We start from the raw sequence: 19,432 nt of genomic DNA, 5'->3' as shown, positions 1-19,432 counted from the left end.
AGAGGCTGAAGAAAGGAAAGAAGAAAATGGAAGAAAAGGGGAAATTGTAAGGGGAGAAAATGGAAAAAAAAAAAGGGCAGTAAATAGAGCAAATATTGTGAGTTTACAGTTAGATTACGTAAAATAAAACCCATCCAGACAGAAGCAACAAATAAAAGCCGATGGGAGTCTGAAGAGAGAGAGAGAGAGAGAGAGAGAGAGAGAGAGAGGGAGAGAGAGAGAGAGGTGGGTAACGAGGTAATCAGATCTATCTATCAATTATTCAAAAAAAATATGAGAGAGAGAGAGAGAGAGAGAGAGAGAGAGAGAGAGAGAGAGAGAGAGAGAGAGAGAGAGGTGCGTAACGAGGTAATCAGATCTTTGTATTAATTGCTTTATTCAAAAAACATTAGAGAGAGAGAGAAAGAGAGGTGGGCAAGAGAAGTAATCAGACTTATATATGAATTGCTTTATTCACTAAAAATATTAGAGAGAGAGAGAGAGAGAGAGAGAGAGAGAGAGAGAGAGAGAGAGAGAGAGAGAGAGAGAGCAGGATCGTAAAAGTGATTGTAAAAGTTTCGCAGAGGATCTGAGATAATGTACCGAGAGAGACTGGCAGAACCGAGGAAGAAAAAGAGAGAAAGTGAGAAAAAAAAGAGAGAATGAAGAGAGGAAGGAAGAGAGAGAGAGGTTGGAGGACAAGAAGAGGGAGAATGGAGAGAAATTTAAAGAGAAGAGAAATAAAGAATAAAAAATGGGAAATTAACAGAAGGGAAGGAAGAGATAATTAAAAAAGAAAAAAAAAGTATGGAAAATAAGGAGAGCAAATTAAACAGTGAAGAGAGAGAGAGAGAGAGAGAGAGAGAGAGAGAGAGAGAGAGAGAGAGAGAGAGAGAGAGAGAGAGACAGAGAGAGAGAGACAGAGAGAGGGAGAGAGAGAGAGAGGTTTTTCATAGTTCCTGTTTATCTTCATTAGAAAATATCCCTCAGTTTCTTAACAAGCTTCTCCAGTTCTCTCTCTCTCTCTCTCTCTGTACATCTCACTGTCTCACCATGTATCTCTCCTGCCACTTAATTTCTCCACCTATTCTCTAGTTCTGTTTTTCTTTTCCTCTTTGTCTTGCATCTGCTCACCTTCACCCTTTCTCACCTCATCTGACCCTCTGAGCTTCTCTCTCTCTCTCTCTCTCTCATCCGTTCTTCCTCCATGCCCCTCCTCTAATACCATTTTACTGCCCTTGGTGGTAGGAGTTACAAGGCTGTCTGATTCTCTCATTTGTGCCACTTTCTCTAGGTTTACGAGGACGATCACCTGCATTACTTACCACCCCTTCTGGCCGATGAGGAATTTGGTTTTTATTCTTGTAGCCTCCGAGAGAGAGAGAGAGAGAGAGAGAGAGAGAGAGAGATTTCATGTTTGCTTCAGTTTATGACTGCACTGCTTGTTGTTGATAATAATGATAATGATAATAATAATGATAATTACTACCACTGCTACTACTACTTTTACTACTACTACTACTACTACTACTACTACTGGCAATAATAATAATAATAATAATAATAATAATAATAACAACAACAACAACAACAACGGAAACACTCTCCTTATCCCGCAAAACTCACGCTATTTAAACACAGAACGCAATCACACCAGCATAATTACACACCTCTCTTCTCACCTAATCTCACGCTAAAAATATATTCTCTCTCTCTCTCTCTCTCCAACAAACTCACATGGGGCGACTTCCTGTGACTGCCTCGCTGTTGTTTCGTTTTGCTCACCTCATTAGCAGCAAGGGCGACGAGTTTTAATCAGAATCCGGCTATTGTTTCTTGTACGAATCTAATTTGTTAATGACCGAAGAGACTGGGGGGGGGGAGATGATTTAGGAGGGGATGGTGGTGGGGAGAGAGGGGGGGAGAAGGGGAGGGAATGAGTTTTGAGGAGGTGATGGAGGAGAGAGAGAGGGAGAGGGGAAGGGGATGAGTTTGGAGAGGGTGGTGGGGAGGGGGAGGAGAGGGTGAGAAGGGGAGAGGATGAGTTTGGAGAGGGTGGTGGGGAGAGAGAGAGAGAGAGAGAGAGAGAGAATGTGGGAAAGAAGAGAGGGGTAGGACTAGGGGGGAGGAATGAGGGAAGATGGATGAGGAAGGAATGAGGGGAAGTGAGGGAGCTGAATGGGTCAGGGAAGGGTGAGAGGAGGACAAAAGGGATAGGGGGTGAGGGGGAGGGGATGGGTTGGGTAGAGGGGAGAGTGGGAATATAGAGGAGGATAGGGGGAATGTTAATTAGGTCAAGGAAAAATGGGGAGATGATGAAAGGGGGGAGGAGAAGGAGGGAGGAAGGGGCGGGAGACTTGAGGCGTGGGGGAAGAGAGAGAATGGATGAGTGGGAAGAGAAAAGGGTAAGAGGAAAAGGGAAAGGGGTGGGTGCGAGGGGAAGTCGCAGAGGGGGTTTGGGTGGGGAGGAGAGAGCGAGGGAAGGAGGGGTGGTGGAACAAAGATGGAAAGGGTTAGGGTTAAGGGAGAGAGAGAAGGGGTGAGGGGGAGATGGGACAAGGCGATGAGGGGGATTGTGCGAGAAAAAAAAGGGAAGGGGAGGACTGGAAGGAGTAGGAGGGATAATGAGGAGTGATGAGGGAGAAAGGAAGATTGAGGGAGGGATAATGGGTGAGGGGAAAAGAAGACATGAAGCTTAATGGGTCTGGGATGGAGGGAAGTAAAAGGGATGAGGGGAGGGGGATAGAGCATTTTGGAAGGGTGAGGAAGTGTGTAAGGGAGGAAGGGAGGGCAAGCAGAAAGGGTGAGGGGAGAGGAGGGGGAGAGGGAAGGGAGAGAAACATGATTTTGTATTGTGTGACAGTATTCATAGTCGTCTTCACCGTTGTCATTGTGCCCGTCATACTTTCGCCTCTCGTCTTGTGCGGGTCTTCTAACATACAGCACACCTCGTCTTAACCCTTTCAGAACGATTACGTGTTTTAAATCCTTCTACCTCCAGACGATTTTATTCACCACCACCGCCACAGTCACCACCAACACCACCACCACCACCACCATCCTTATTTTCATCTTAAGCACAGTGATGCCTTTCTTACATCATTCTTGGTCCCTTCAGACGATCTTATCCATCATCTTAGAATTTCCCAGTAATTTAGTGGCCAAAATCACTCTATAAACTTAACCTAAATCTAATCGTCTGGCCGTAGCGAGAAATAAACACATAAACATTAACATAAACAATAAATATAAAAGGAAAATATATAAACACCAGGGTAGGTCATGGGGGGAAGGGGTTAAGATAGATACATATTCAGATGTATATTCAGATAGACATGCTACAGTGTGTATAATGTCGTGTATTCATGCACGCGAGTTGATGTGTACGCATTTATATACATAGCCATCATACGCCCTTGCTTACACACACAGGAGAACATGTAGGCAAGGAGACAGGCGGGTATGCATGAACACACACACACACACACACACACACACACACACACACACACACACACACACACACACACACACACACACACACACACACACACACACACACACACACACACACACACACACACACACACACACACACACACACACACACACACACACAGGGCCACAATACCGGTGTGAGAATGACCAATGAATATTAATCTGGAGAACAAGTGAACCCCCTCAACATGCACATACACCCACACATACGCACATGTTCACACACGCACACATGTATACTTGTCTTCAACTTCCTGTAACCATTTACTGAACTTTTTTTTTTTAGCGACTGCATGCCAGCTAATGAGCACACACACACACACACACACACACACACACACACACACACACACACACACACACACACACACACACACACACACAAGCTCCCTGTCTCATTTTTACACAGTGGCCCAAATAATATCGCTCATACATCTTCATTTCTCGCCTTACAGTCCACCTCTCTCTTACAATTCCACCTACACACTCCAGACGCATACTGTACACACTCCACCTCCACATTACACATTCCCATTTTTCCACCTACGGATTCCAACTTCCACTTATGTATACCATCTTCTGTATCCACATCATTTATTCACCTGCACATTACACCTTTCACCTGCATATTCCTACTTTCCACATGCAGGTAGAAGCCCTCCACATCCATATTCCACCTTCCTGTTCTCCATTCTGATACTCCACCTTTAACCTCCGCAATTCAGTCACATTAGTCTCCTCCCACATATGCTACACCTCCTCCACATAACCTCATTCCGGTTGCACACTAAAGCAGTTGCATATTCCAAACACATTATATTACCCCCACTCACCTATCTGCTGCAACTCCATGAAAGGGAAAAAAGAAAAGAAAAACACGCATTCACATTCCACAGTATACTTCCACATTCCAGACACATTCCAGTGTTCACCCTCATGTACATACCACATCTCCAAACACACACACACACACACACACACACACACACACACACACACACACACACACACACACACACACACACACACACACACACACACACACCTACAAACTCTCCACATTCCTTTTCACATCCCATTCCCACACCTGCCCCTCTCATTACCCCTCCTCCACACACACACACATACACAATTCCGACTCACCACCCTTGCCCACAAATTGCACACGCACTGAGATAGCCGCCCTTTGCAATTGCTAACCTGCCTTGCACAAATTAGGCATACCTGGCATACCTCGCTGTTGCAATGCGAGGAAAAGGCAGACTATCTACCCTGCACACTTCAACAATCAACATTGCACACTTCCTCATTCCTTGAATTTTCCTTCTCTCTGTTTACGTTTTTTGTAAGTAGAGTTGCTCAGGAGGGCTGGTTCATTGCTACAGATATTATGGGGACGCGATGAGAGACTGACTAGGAGTGCATGTTATAAAAAAGAAAGTGGTGTGTTGTGAAAAGGGATAGAAATTACCAGGAAACTGACAGGAAGACAATAATATAGATATAAATTGATTAGGTAGATAGATAGATAGAAAAATAGATATAAAGACAGACGAAAATAGATGTATAGACAGATATATAAATAGACTGGATAACAGACAAATACATGTATATCCACCCTCTCCCCACCACTTCCTCATTCCATTCCTTCATTGTTTCAAAAGTGGTGGAGTTATATCAGAAAGTTTGGCTGGATCTGTGGCCGCAAATACCACTGGGTCATATTTGTAAGGGTCGTGTGTGTGTGTGTGTGTGTGTGTGTGTGTGTGTGTGTGTGTGTGTGTGTGTGTGTGTGTGTGTGTGTGTGTGTGTCTGTAAAAAATATCAGAGGCATTGCATTTTTACTCCTGTGTGCGTCGTGTGTGTGAAATATCAGGCACATATTTGTCATTGCCTTTTTACTCCTGTGTGTGTGTGTGTGTGTGTGTGTGTGTGTGTGTGTGTAGGTGTGTGTGTGTGTGTGTGTGTGTGTGTGTGTGTGTGTGTGTGTGAAGGTATCTACGAATGTAAAAATATATTCTAGTCTCTCCAACTTGATAATTTTGCACAAACCCCAAAACTCAGAGCCAGTGTGTATTTCATTTCTCTGTTATTAATTTTCCACCTATGCATGTAGCTTGTAGAATAAGTTTATCTTTGTCAGTTTTATATTTATGTTTTTCTCAATTCAGAATGTGTGTTTGGATTTCTTACATCAGTATATTGTCAGAAACTTTATCACTGAGTTTGTCATTGATAGCTGGATATGTATAGAGGGATGGATAGATAGATTGATAGATAGATAGGTAGATAGATAGAGGGAGGAAGAAGAAGGGAGCTGGAGGAGGAGGAGGAGGAGGAGGAGGAGAAGGAGAAGGAGAAAGAGGAGGTGAAAAAGTAAGAGGCAGAAGTGAAATGATCTTGATTTGGGTTTTCTCCTTTTTTGCGACTTTTCTTTGGAAGGAACTACTTTTTTAGGCTTCAACCTTTGGGTCTTTGGCTGAATGAAAAGTAGCCAGTGGTAGTTGGAGGAGGTGGAGGAGGAGGACCAGGAGGAGGGGGAAGAAGAGGAGGAGAGTAAGGTGAGGAGAAGGAGGAGGAGGAAGAGGAAGAAGTGGAAGGGAAGGAAGTTGGTGTTGTTAGCGGAATCACAGTCTTATAGTGAACCCAGTGGACCGAGGGAAGTCTCTTCTAACAAAAGGAAAAAGGAAGGTTTGGTCAAGGAAGCATTAAGATAGATAGATAGATAGAGAAACGAACATAAAGACAAGCAGACAGACAGCTGAAAAGATAGAGTGAGAGAAGCAGAAACAGAGAAAAAGAATCAGAGAAAGAGAGCAGGAGAACTAAATTGTGAACTAGCTTTAAGAAAGAAGTTGGTGGGTTGCTTGGAGTCCCTCGGTTTTAGCTTTAATATATGTAGATGAACTTCGGAGCCTGAATAAGAGCACATTGAATATAAATGGAGTTTGGGGCGAATATGTGAGTCTTTAATTGCAGTGAATTGTGTAGAAGGAAGACGAGGGAGTGAGGATGATGAAGAGGAAGAGAAGGGAAAAAAGGGAGAGGAAAATGGTGGGGAGAGGAGAGGAAGAGGAGGAAGACCAAGAGGGAGCTATATTCGTGTGTGTGTGCATATCATTAATGTGAAGGCATGAAAATACTCTAGTTAGGAAATAATACTCTCTCTCTCTCTCTCTCTCTCTCTCTCTCTCTCCTTCTTCTCCTACCGCCATTCTTCCTCCCCTTGTTTCCTCCCATCTCCTTTTTCTCACTTAACTGAGCCTTCCTCCTCCTTTCTCTCCTTCCTATTCCCTATTCCCTCCATCTCTCTCTGCCCTCCCCCCACATTCTCCTCCTTCTCCCATTACCAACCAGTCTCCCTCCCTCTACCCCTCCTCTCCCTTCTCCCTCTTCCTCTCCTGTCTTCCATCTTCCTCTCTCCCATCTCCCTCTCTCCCTCCAACCCCCCTCTCTCCCATCTCCCTCACTTCCACCACCCCTCCTCTCTCCCATCTCCCTCTCTTTCCACTCCTCCTCTCTCCCATCTCTCCCACCACGCTTCCTCTCTCCCTCTCTCCCTTCACGCCTCCTCTCTCCCATCTCCTTTCATCCCTTCTCTCTTCCATCTCCCTCCATCCCTCCTCTCTCCCATCTCCCTCCATCCCTCCTCTCTCCCATCTCCCTCCATCCCTCCTCTCTCCCATCTCCCTCCACCCCTCCTCTCTCCCATCTCCCTCCATCCCTCCTCTCTCCCATCTCCCTCCATCCCTCCTCTCTCCCATCTCCCTCCACCCCTGCTCTCTCCCATCTCCCTCCACCCCTGCTCTCTCCCATCTCCCTCCACCCCTGCTCTCTCCCATCTCCCTCCACCCCTGCTCTCTCCCATCTCCCTCCACCCCTGCTCTCTTCCATCTCCCTCCACCCCTCCTCTCTCCCATTTCCCTCCACCCCTCCTCTCTCCCTCCACCTATCGTCTCTCCTACCTCCCTCCTCCCCTCCTGTCTCTCTCCCATCTCCCTCCCTCCCTCCACCCCTTCTGTCTCCCATCTCCCTTCACCCCTTCTCTTTCCCACCACTCCTCCTCTCTCCCATCTCCCTTCTCCTTCCCATCTCCCTCTCCCCTTCCGTTCCTCCGAGAATATATCCCACTCACTCTGTCATCGCCCGAGTTTCTGAAGATAGTCCGGTATATGAAGCCGAGACAGGACACTGAGGACGAGCGATTCTGGGAGCTGGAACGGGAATAGATGTGGATGGGTGTGTGGGTGGGGAGAGGGGATGTGGATGGGTGTGCGGGTGCGGAGAGGGGATGTGGATGGGTGTGGGGATGGGGAGAGGGGATGTGGATGGGTGTGTGGGTGCGGAGAGGGGATGTGGATGGGTGTGTGGGTGCGGAGAGGGGATGTGGATGGGTGTGTGGGTGCGGAGAGGGGATGTGGATGGGTGTGGGGATGGGGAGAGGGGGATGTGGATGGGTGTGGGAGTGGGGAGAGGGGATGTGGATGGGTGTGGGGATGGGGAGAGGGGATGTGGATGGGTGTGGGGGTGGGGAGAGGGGATGTGGATGGGTGTGGGAGTGGGGAGAGGGAATGTGAATGGGTGTGGGGGTGGGGAGAGGGGATGTGGATGGGTGTGGGGATGGGGAGAGGGGATGTGGATGGGTGTGGGGGTGGGGAGAGGGGATGTGGATGGGTGTGGGAGTGGGGAGAGGGGATGTGGATGGGTGTGGGGTGGGGAGAGGGGATATGGATGGGTGTGGGGGATGGGGAGAGGGATGGGGGAAGTAGAGGGACTGTGAGAAGAGGAGGGAAAGGGTGGAGAGGGAAGAAGGGAAGGCAGTGGGAGAGGGATGGGTAGACGGGGAGAGGATGGGTACAAGGTTGGGAAACGGTGATGGGAGGCTAGAAGGGAAAGAGAGAGGAGGATAAGAAAGAGTGGAGAGGGAAGAGGGGGGCAAGAGAAGGAAAGGGAGAGGGGGATGGTTAGAATAGAAGGAGTGGCGATGTTGGAAGGGAAACAGTGAGTATAGAAAAGAAGATGTCAGGGGAGGAAAGGGGGGTTGAGGAGGAGGAGGAGGAGGGGAGAGGATAGAGGGAAGAGGGGAGGAAAACGGTGGAAGAAGTGGAAGCACTGTAAGGGATGGAGAAGATGGAAGGGGATAGAAATGGAGGGGTGGAGGATATGGAAGAGTGTAGATGAGGAAGTGGTGGAATGGAGGGGTAAAAGAAGATGGGAAAAACAAAGGGAGTGGCAGAAACAGTGGGATAGGATAGGTGGAGGGCGTGGAAGAGGTGGATGTTGAGGTGGTGAGACGGGTGCTTGGATTGTTGGGGAGTGGGGGGGAGGGGGAAGTAGGATAAACTCTTGCTGCCTTCGACGTTTGGAAGTGGGTATATCTGGTTGCATATTGCGTGTGTGTGTGTGTGTGTGTGTGTGAGAGAGAGAGAGAGAGAGAGAGAGAGAGAGAGAGAGAGAGAGAGAGAGAGAGGACCTGAAAGGAGTAAACTGGAGAATAAGATGAGAGATGAAGGATACAGAGAGAGAGAGAGAGAGAGAGAGAGAGAGAACCTGAAAAGGAATAAACTGGAGAATGTAAGAATAGGATGAGAGATAAAGAAGGATACAGAGAGAGAGAGAGAGAGAGAGAGGGAGAGAGAGACTTCGGATGTTGAGAGATAGGAGTGATATCGCGAGTGCCCGGCCAAGAGACAGACCGCCGGGGGGATCAGAGGATGGTGGGGGGATGAGAGAGAGAGAGAGAGAGAGAGAGAGGCTTGGAAGATGGAAGAGATGGATGACGAAGATGATGGAAAGGAAAAGTCAGTGTGTTAATAAAGACAGGAAATAAAGAAGCATATTGAAATCGGGGGAAGAGAAATAATAAAAAGAGCAAAACAGAACGAAAGATGGAGATAACGTCAAGAGAGGAGGAGATGAGAGACGGAAGAGGAGAAAGGGAGATAAGAGGACAACTGAAGACAGGAAAATTGAGGATGAGAATGATTAAGAGAGAGAGAGAGAGAGAGAGAGTTATGGAAGAGATAGAGTGGATATGAAGCGACATTAGGATGAAAGAATGGGAAATTTGGGGGATGAAAGTGACTCAATAGAGATTTAGTTTAGATAGAAATATTGTCAGTATGGATGCAACACAAGAAACATAACAAACTCGAGACAGTAAAATAAAATAAAAAATAACAGTGTAAACAATAGATTAAATATAGACACAGTAGACAAAATATATAAACAACATAGACCCAGTAAAGACAATAAAAAGATTAACCCTGTTGTCGTGGAAGGATATTACAGAGCTAAATAAAATCCTCTTCTGTCAGCTAAAATGAGAGAAAAAGCTAAAAATTTACGGCAAATTAGATTCTGGAACCGTTTGTCAAAGCTGATTTAATGTGTCATACGTTCGCCACAATATTAGATCTGTTCGTAATTCTTGACCAAAATAATAAGAGATATGGAAGGCCTTTGGTTCCTTCTTCCTTGCATAGAAAAAAGAAATAGTTAACAGACTGAAACAGAGGATACCGACAATGAACAGAGAATTCGTCGCCAGCCATGATAAAATATGTACGTCGCAGTCCAAGGCCAGAAAGTTAAATTATGAGAGAATATTTAGACACAAGACAGATAAACGGAAGAGAGGTGACGAGCAGGGACGATGTGAAAGGCAGGAAGGATATAGAAAGGAAAATACGGAAAGGGAAAAATTTATAATACTGTATATATAAAAAAAAAATTGAAGCCAGGGAAGGATGGGAAAAAGAACAGAAAACCAGAAAGGGATGAAAGAGGGAAGATACCGAAGGGAAAAAATGAATAAAATGAAAAACAGAAGATAGTAAACGAGCGGAGAAAGTGTGAGGAAAAGGGCAAGGAGAAAAAAGAAAGAGATAGAGAAGAGGAGAAGTTAATACAGATGCAAAAATAGTAGAGAGGCAAGGAGCAGAGATAAGAAAGACTGATAAAAAGATAAACCGATACTGTGAGGGATTTAGCGAGAGGATGCGAGATGGAGGTTTGATGAAAGAGACAGGAAGGAGAGGGAGGTTTGGTGGGGCCCGTCTCCGAGGCACCGTGAGAAAGAGAGAGAGAGAGAGAGAGAGAATGACATTTCTATCCAGTAAAAATCTAATTCCTTTAGCATCCATGGTAATTCTTCACACGGTCATCTCTAAGGTAGCACACACACACACACACACACACACACACACACACACACACACACACACACACACACACACACACACACACACAGCAATCCTCGAAAAGCAAAAAAATGCGAGGAGGGAAGGGCGCCTGCATCCTTTCGCACTTACACACAAGCACCTTAAGTAAATTTCAGAACCGGGAAGTAAGCTAGCGTACTTGGTGTAATTCGAAACGTAATACTGCTTCCTTGTTGGCTCTCGTGTTGCAGATTTGGTTGCAAGGGCCCGGAGCTTGCAAATATACACACATATGCAGTGGAGGAAGATTTGTGTTGGTAGTGGAGTGTTTTGTGATTGTGTTTTTGTGAGGTCGAGGTGGCGATGAGGAGTTGGTGTGTGTGTGTGTGTGTGTGTGTGTGTGTGTGTGTGTGTGTGTGTGTGTGTGTGTTTGGAGTGAAAAATCCTTAACACACTCTCTCATCCTGATCAAAAGGAGACCCAAACACTTCAGTCCTATTCAAAAAGGACACTTAATTCAACATCCACTTAAGGGAGAGGATAAGTGGAGTGTTGTATGGCCCAGCACGTAATCTCCCCCCCTCTCTCTCTCTCTCTCTCTCGGGAAATGGAGGAGGGGAAAGGAGGGAAAAGAGATTAGAGATGGTGGGGGGGGGAAAGAGAAGGGGAGGCATGAGCATTGGGGAAACAAGGGAAGGGACGGAGGGGGATGGGGGAATGGGTGAGCAAGGAATGAACATGCAAGGAGGGGTGGAGAAAGAGAGAGAGAGGGGGGGGAGTTAAGGGGAGAAGGGAGCAAGAGAAGAGGGGGGAAGGAAAAAGGGAAGGGGAGGAGGGAAGAAAGGTACAGAGGCGTGGGAGCAAAAGGGTGAGGGAGAGGGAAGGAAATAAGGGAAGGGGCTGAGAGAGGTGGGAAGAGATATGGAGGAGGGGGGAGAAATTAAGAAGGATAGGGAAAGGGGGGGATGTATCTTTGTACGGGGAGGTATGGTATGGTATGGAGGGTATGGGAGAGGAAGGTGCAGGGGTGAGGAGAGAGAGGGGGTGCAGGGGAGATGGGAGGAAGGTCAGAGAGGAGGGGGGGATTGGTGTCTCCAGGGCCCATCTCAGACAACCACGGTAAGGTTTTCTCCTCTTCCTTTTCCTGGTTTTCCTGCACCTTCACGTCTTCTCTCTCTCTCTCTCTCTCTCTCTCTCTCTCTCTCTCTCTCTCTCTCTCTCTCTCTCACACACACACACACACACACACACACACACACACACACACACACACACACACACACACACACACACACACACACACACACACACACACACACACACACACACACACACACACAAAATCGGCAACACTATATTAACTGAAGAAGACAGAATTAGCCTTCAAAATGACCTTAACAAAATTGTCAGCTGGTCAGAAAAATGGCAAATGCCCTTCAATGTAAGTAAATGTCAGGTACTGCAATGTGGGAAGAAAAACAAAAGGTATGATTACGAAATGAAGGGCCAAATCATTAGCAAGTCCTCATTAGTTAAGGATCTAGGCGTACGGTACTAATTTCAGACGATCTGAAATGTTCGAATCAATGTGTCTCTGCCGCCAATAAAGCCAGGAGGGCCCTAGGCTTCATCAAAAGACATTTTACATATAAAAGCAAAGATATTGTAATCCCCCTATACAAAAGCATATGCAGGCCACACTGAGAGTTTGCAGCGCAATTTTGGGCGCCTCACCTAATTAAAGATATAGAAATACTCGAAGCGGTCCAGCGTAGGGCTACCAAGTTAATCCCGTCCCTGAGGAATAAACAATATCTCGAGAGACTCAGGGAATTAAACCTATTCTCTCTTAGAAAACGGAGACTCAGGGGACAGCTGATTGAATGTTTAAGATTCTAAAAGTTGATTCAAGCAAGCTTTTCACAGTAATTGCCGAGACTGTAACTCGGGGAAATGGTATGAAGTTGCAAGCAAGGAGGGCTAATCTTGATACAACCAAAAACTTCTTCACTTACTCTGTTGAAAGCGAATAGAATAAACTCCCTGGGAATGTATCGTTTAGTTAGGATGTAGCAATTATTGCCTAATCGCGTCTGCATTCATCTGTCTATTAGACACAGACAGTATTATAGGGAGTATATAATAAATAAACATTCTATTCATCTTATTATATATAAAAAAAAAAATTGCATGCATAGAGTAAGTATGTGGCTGTTTTGCCCAAATTTTCCTTTTCCATAATATTCTACTTTCTGCCGATCCTATAAAATTCCATCAGGTTTTTCATTCCTGCAAGGTATTACTTCCTCTCTTGTTTCCTGTACGGCAAATGCCGGAGGGTCTGGAGGGTGGGGGAGAGAGCCTTCTGCTGTGCTATCCTTTTCTCCTGCACCTATGCACTGTACTAGTATTAAGGCATATTAGTATTAAGGCCGGGCCACCTCATAGGGACCGTAAGGTCTGTGTGGTCTGTGTATCTATGTAACTCTCTCTTTCTCTCTCCATTTTTATTTTTAAGTCTTTCTTTTCCTTTCATTTTTTGTATTCTTGCCACTTCCTTTATTTTATTTTTTTTAAACAACTTTCTCAAATTAACTCTCACACAAACATACAATATTTATTAGTTTATATTATGATTATTTTGGTTAATATTTCGCTGTATGAAAGAGGTCTGGATGATGATGATGATGATGATAATGATAAAAATGATGATGAAACTTCAGAAAGGTATAGGAAAAATGGAAAAATCTTACTCTTTCTGTTCTCCTCATATTGCTGTTTATTTTAATCATCTTAGGGCCCACACTGAGGTGTGATTGGGGTTTATTGCTCACCTAATGCCACTCAGGGGCGGTCGAGGCTGGTCACTCTCAATTAATGTCGAGTCTGAGGAGCCTGATGATGGATGGATGGAAACAGTATGAAACAGTGTCATATATATATATATTTTTTTGTCACTTCTGTTCGGCGATTTTTTTTTTTTATTCTGCTTTATACACCTTAACCTGATCTTAAATTGTCGCCTCTCCATCTTAAAAATGCCGAGTAGTAACACTAATTTAACACCAGAATACGATGCTAGTCATGAAGAAGCGCTGTGGGAGGGATCCTGCCCGAATGTGAGATAAGCTGCGGGAGGAAAGTCTGCGCCAAGTTCATGAAAGGAGTATACTGTAGCTTTTTTTTTTTTTTTTTTTTTTTTTTCTCTCCTGCACTCGTTTTACATTAATTTTCTTTCCTAAACCCTCTTATCCCTCTCTCTCCCCTTCCTCCCTCTGATTCCCTCCTCCCTCCCTCCTTCCTTCCTCTCGTCCATTCTTCTCTATTCCCTACCTGTCTCTCTAGCTCCTGCTTATTTTTCTTTCTATCTTTCCGTAAGTCCTTTCTCCCTCCCACATTCCCACCCGTCCTCCTTTCCTCGCATGCTTCCCTTTCTATTGTCTTCGTTGCTCCATTTTTTCCCTTTTTTTCGTCTCTTCCCTTTCCCTTGTGTCTCTTTGTTGTTATTCTCTTCAACCTTTTCTCGGACCCACACATATTCTCCTCCTCCTTCTCCTCCTCCTCCTCCTCCTCCTCCTCCTCCTCCTCCATTCCTTCCTTCCCGCATTTTTTTTTTTCCCTTTTATTCACTTCCTCCATTTTCCGCAGGACCCAGGAAGACACACATTCTCTTCTCTCTCTTCTTTCTTCCCACCCCTCCTTCTTCTCCCCTCTTCCCCTCCCTCCCTTCCTTCCCCCTCGGAGACACATCTGGTCCTAAGACTCGCCAATCCCCCGCCGGCATCAGTTCTTATTGTCCCGTTTAACCCCATTACCTGCACCCCCCCTTCCCTTTCCCCTCTTCCCCCCTTGCCCTCCTTCCCCCGCGCCTCTCTGCCCCCTCCTCCCCCCTCCTCTCCACACCCTCTGTCCGTCCCAGTGCTGCCCCCTCCTCTTCCCCTTCCCCCTTCCGTTCTCCCTTTCCCCCTCTCCCCCACATGGACCCCTTCCCTCCCTCTTTTCACCCAAACACTTCCCCCCACCGAAGGATCCCCCACTTCCCTGCCCGTCCCCCCTCCCCCCTGCTTCCCCACCCCTCCCACTCCCTCTCCACTACCCTTTCCCCTCTGCCTCCACTCCCACACCACTTCCTTCTTCCACACACCCCTGTCACCTTACTCCCTCTCAACTTCCCTTCTCCACCCCCTTCCCTCTTTCCTCCCACCCTCTCTCCACTTTCCCTCTCCTCTCCCCTTCTCCCCAGCACCCCCATCGCAGAGATACACGCGTCCCCCCTTCCCCTTGGGCACTGTAACGCTACGCCTCGAACAGAACAGATTTGTTTAAGGAAAAATGAGATGGCAGTTTCTTGTATCTTTCTAGCGTATAACAGGGCTTTGGGTTTCCTTGCCTCTCTGCGGATTCCTAACATCCTTAATTTACCCCAGCTTCATAAATACGGAGTTGTAATACCAAGATGTGGATTTCGTTGCCAAGCTCAGTTCTCTCGGGACGTGAAAATTCTAAACTCTCTCTCTCTCTCTTTCTCTCTCTCTCTCTCTTTCCCTGGCTGCCGTGAATCGTACGTACTGAACTTACTAATGTTTTTCCGTGTCCCCAGAGCTGATATTTCTCTGCTACGAAGAACAGCGTCTTTGAAAGCTACTAAGTTCAGTCGCATATTTTTTTCCTCTTATTTCCTTACCCCTGCTTTATTGCCGTAATTTCCTACACGTCGTATTTTAATAGGATGATGCTCAGCGTACTGCCCATTGCTTACTGGCTCATAGACGCAGAGTTTTTTGGCCCATACTTCAGGGTTTCTTCCTTAAAAAGCCTGGGAACTGCAGAGTCTATCGTTCTTGGCGGTAAAGGGTTAAGTAGTGCGATTTATTTATACGATATCAGAGACGTCAAATCAAAGGAAAGGGCATCATATAAATTGGTGCCCGTTAATAATCCTCCTACTAAAGCCCGTAACATTTATCGTTATACACCAAAGGAAATGTACTGGATATGTGCTCTCATCTTATGTGCGAGAGAAGGAAAGGATTTTTTTTTCCTTTTGAATAGAAGTTGAGAAGTCGCTGCAGTTTCTAAATCCTATTCCGGATAAAATATAGCCAAGCCTAAGATGGCCACATATTTTCCGGCCAGACCAGGTTTTCTTGCATACGGAGAGAGAGAGAGAGAGAGAGAGAGAGAGAGAGAGAGAGAGAGAGAGAGACTAGCTGTATAACTCCAAACTCTAACAACTTGTACAGAAAGTTTTGGGAGGGAAGGATGGTGGGTTGGAGGGAAGAAGCATGGAGAGAGGGCTGGAGGGAAGAGAAATGCATGGGATGGAGAGGAGTGAGGTAGGGAGGGTTGCAGGGAAGAGGAATGAAGAGGAGGAAAGAGGAGGATGAAGAAGAGAATGGAGGGGAAGGCACAGGGAGAAGGGAGAAGCAGGGGAAAGTGAGGATAAGAGAAGCGGGAGGAGGGGAATAGAAGGGAAATAGAGGGAGAGGGAGAAGGCGAGGAAAGGGTGAAGGAGAGAATGGGAAGGGCTCTGGAAAAGAGAGAAGAGAGAGGGGTAAAGAGGCTGGGACTAATGAGGATAAAAAGAATGAAGGAGAGAAATGCTGAAGAGGAGAGGGATGGAGTGAGAATGGGGCAAGTTGGGAGGTGGAAGGGAAAGGGGGGTTAAAGAAGAGAATATGAGGAGAAGAGTAAGGGAGAAGGGAAAGAAAGGAGGGAAGGAGAAAATGGAGGAAGTCCTGTGGAAGGTGGAGGGGAGAGGGTAGGAGGGTGAAACAGAGGAATGGGAAGGGAGGGAGGAGAGAAGGGAGAATGGGAGAATAGAAGGGTTGAGTGGAGTCAAAAGATGAACGTCAGAAACAAGAGAGAGAGAGAGAGAGAGAGAGAGAGAGAGATGTATTGGAAAAAGAAGGAGGGAAAAGACAAGGAAAGGGAAGACACAGGCTTGGGTAGAGGAGGAGGAGGAGGAAAGTAAGGAAAAATTAGATCTCCAAGAAAAGAAAGTCCGAGTGTGTATATCTCTCTTCCCTTACCCCCCCCCTCTCTCTCTCTCTCTCTCTCTCTCTCTCGGGGAACCAACCTGATGCGCGCAACTGAGAGGAGAGTAGGATGGGGGATGAGGGGGGACAGGGGAGGGATGGGGAGGGAGTGAAGGGGGCAGGGAGAGGTGGTGGGGGGAGATGGGGAGCAGGGGAGGGGGTGAAAGGGGGAAGAGTTGGGGTAGAGAGGGGGTCCAACGAAGCCTAAGTCTGGTGTTTATATGGTGCTTGCTGGGCGGAGGGTGACGGAGGAAGGAGCGTGATGAGAGAGACCACTGACACTAGGACACACCCGCTGCCCTTTCACACACACACACACACACACACACACACACACACACACACACACACACACACACACACACACACACACACACACACACACACACACACACACACACACAGCACCCTTACACACACCTGCCACCGCCACATCTGAGGTAAAGGTGTCGCTACGTCGGATTTACGGTATCATCACGTCGGCTCCTTCGCAGATTTCGGCTACTTTTGTCCCGAGCCGAATGGGGAAATTGCCGAAATCGCTTCCTATTGCCCTTGTAAAAGTTGGTCCCCCCGGTATTGTTTGAGGCCACAGGAGGATGCCCTGCCCTGCCCTGCCCTGCCCTGTCCTCCCCACCCCAGCCATGCCCTGTCCCGTCTTTCCCTTCACTGCTTTGCTCTACCCTTCCCTGCCCTTCCCTGCCCTGCCTTGCCTTACAAACTTGATCCTTCTACCCTCACCTTTCCCCCCGCTCCCATTAGCCCACCACCCATAGAGGTAGGAGTAGGTAGAGGCGGCATAAGGGATTAACCAAGGGTAGGTCAGAGTGAGGCCGACAGACCTGACTCGACCAACATGGCGGCGACCCCTTTGACAGCTGTCTGACTTGGTTCCGCTGACCAGGCGCGAGTGTTTTCTTAGTTGCAAACAGAAAAAATGAGGAAGAAAGTAGGTTATGAATGGAAGGAGAAAAGAAAGTAGTTAATGAATGAAAAAAAAAGGAAGCATTTAAGAACATATGGTAAAATGAAGGATGGAAGACAGATAGATGATTTAAAATAATATACATCAGCACATTATGAAAAAAGTTTACATCTATTATTCTATATAATATTCAGCTTGACTTTACTAACTCCAATCATATACATAATGTACACTTACAAATTATAATTCACTCTAAAGATACTCACTGGTGAAATGTAATGGATGGGTCAGATTTCTTATCTCCTCTTTCTTTACACCCAAATGCGGCACAGGTGGTGGGCATTTTTGGAGACTTAGGTTATTTGATGGTGAGTTACAACTTAGGACAGAACGTCTCACAGCCACAGCTGAACTACAACTAAAACCAGAGGTAGAATGAAGTCTACTTTGTTACTGGCATTCTCCCTGAAGAATACCAGATGGACACACAGCTGGAGGTATTAAAGGCTTAATAATCTCATGGCCACACCCACGGAGGTAGGATTAGGACTGTTACCTCTATAGGCACAGCCACAGAGGTAGGAGTGCACAGCAATCTTCTTCGTCAAGTAGGTGTTGCCGTGACCTCTTGACTTGACCAATATGGCCGTTTGACAGTTCTCTGGCTTCACCGGAGCCTTGTCACACCGACTCTACCCTAATCCTACCTCTATGCCACCACCCCATCAAGATAGCGCTTATGCGACTCAACCTCCCTCCCACAGTACTTCTTCGTGACTAGCATCATATTCTAGTGCCATTCTCTTGCTACAGCTCAATAGTCAAGATGGAGAGATGACGATTTTAGGCCAAGTTAGCGTAAAAGGAGTATAGAAACAGCAATGAAAATGAAATAGGTCACAGAAATCGAGACTGAAAATTTCTCTTCGTCGTTTTCTTTTAATGGGAATATATTTTGAGGGTCAGCTTCGCTATTTTTCTCGCCAAGTGACAGAAAAGATCTCATTATTTTTTTCTTTTATTTTCTTTGGCGTCTTGAAGGTCCCTGGCTGTCGCACTTACAACTTTTATTTTGTTTTCATGGTTGTTGTTTTTCTTCTTCGTCCTTTTATTATTATTATTATTATTGTTATTATTATTATTAGTAGTAGTAGTAGTATTGTTGTTATTATTATTATTTATACTACTACTGCTACTACTACTACAACTAATATTGCTTTTATTATTACTGATATTGTTGTTGTTAATATTGTTACTATTATTATTATTATTATTATTATTATTATTATTATTTAATCAATTCATCTTGCTTTTCCACGGCAAAAATTATAAATGGATAAGCTGCACTGATTTAACTGTAGCTGAATATAATCCGTTTCAGTTAGCTGATGATAAGATGCTAAGTTTTCCTTTACACACACACACACACACACACACACACACACACACACACACACACACACGCTACTGAAGACTGACTAGGAGAGCGATTATACCTCTACACATGCAGTTAGAGAAAATATTCCATCCCTTCTTAGCAACGAAGAAAACCATATTAATTTATAAATCCCTTAGAAATAAATTTACTGTCCCCTACACGAAAAATTTTGCTTGAATGATTGGTGAGGAAACGAGCAGAATGTGGTGACGAAACGAGCAGAATGTGGTGACGAAACGAGCAGAATGTACTTACGAAACGAACAGAATGTGGTGACGAAACGAGCAGAATGTACTTACGAAACGAGCAGAATGTACTTACGAAACGAACAGAATGTGGTGACGAAACGAGCAGGATGTACTTACGAAACGAGCAGAATGTACTTACGAAA

Source organism: Coenobita brevimanus, chromosome 92 (assembly GCF_032717465.1).
Source record: "Coenobita brevimanus isolate Jiangsu-jjx chromosome 92, ASM3271746v2, whole genome shotgun sequence".
Lineage (NCBI taxonomy): Eukaryota > Metazoa > Arthropoda > Malacostraca > Decapoda > Coenobitidae > Coenobita > Coenobita brevimanus.
This window is presented reverse-complemented; position numbering follows the sequence as displayed.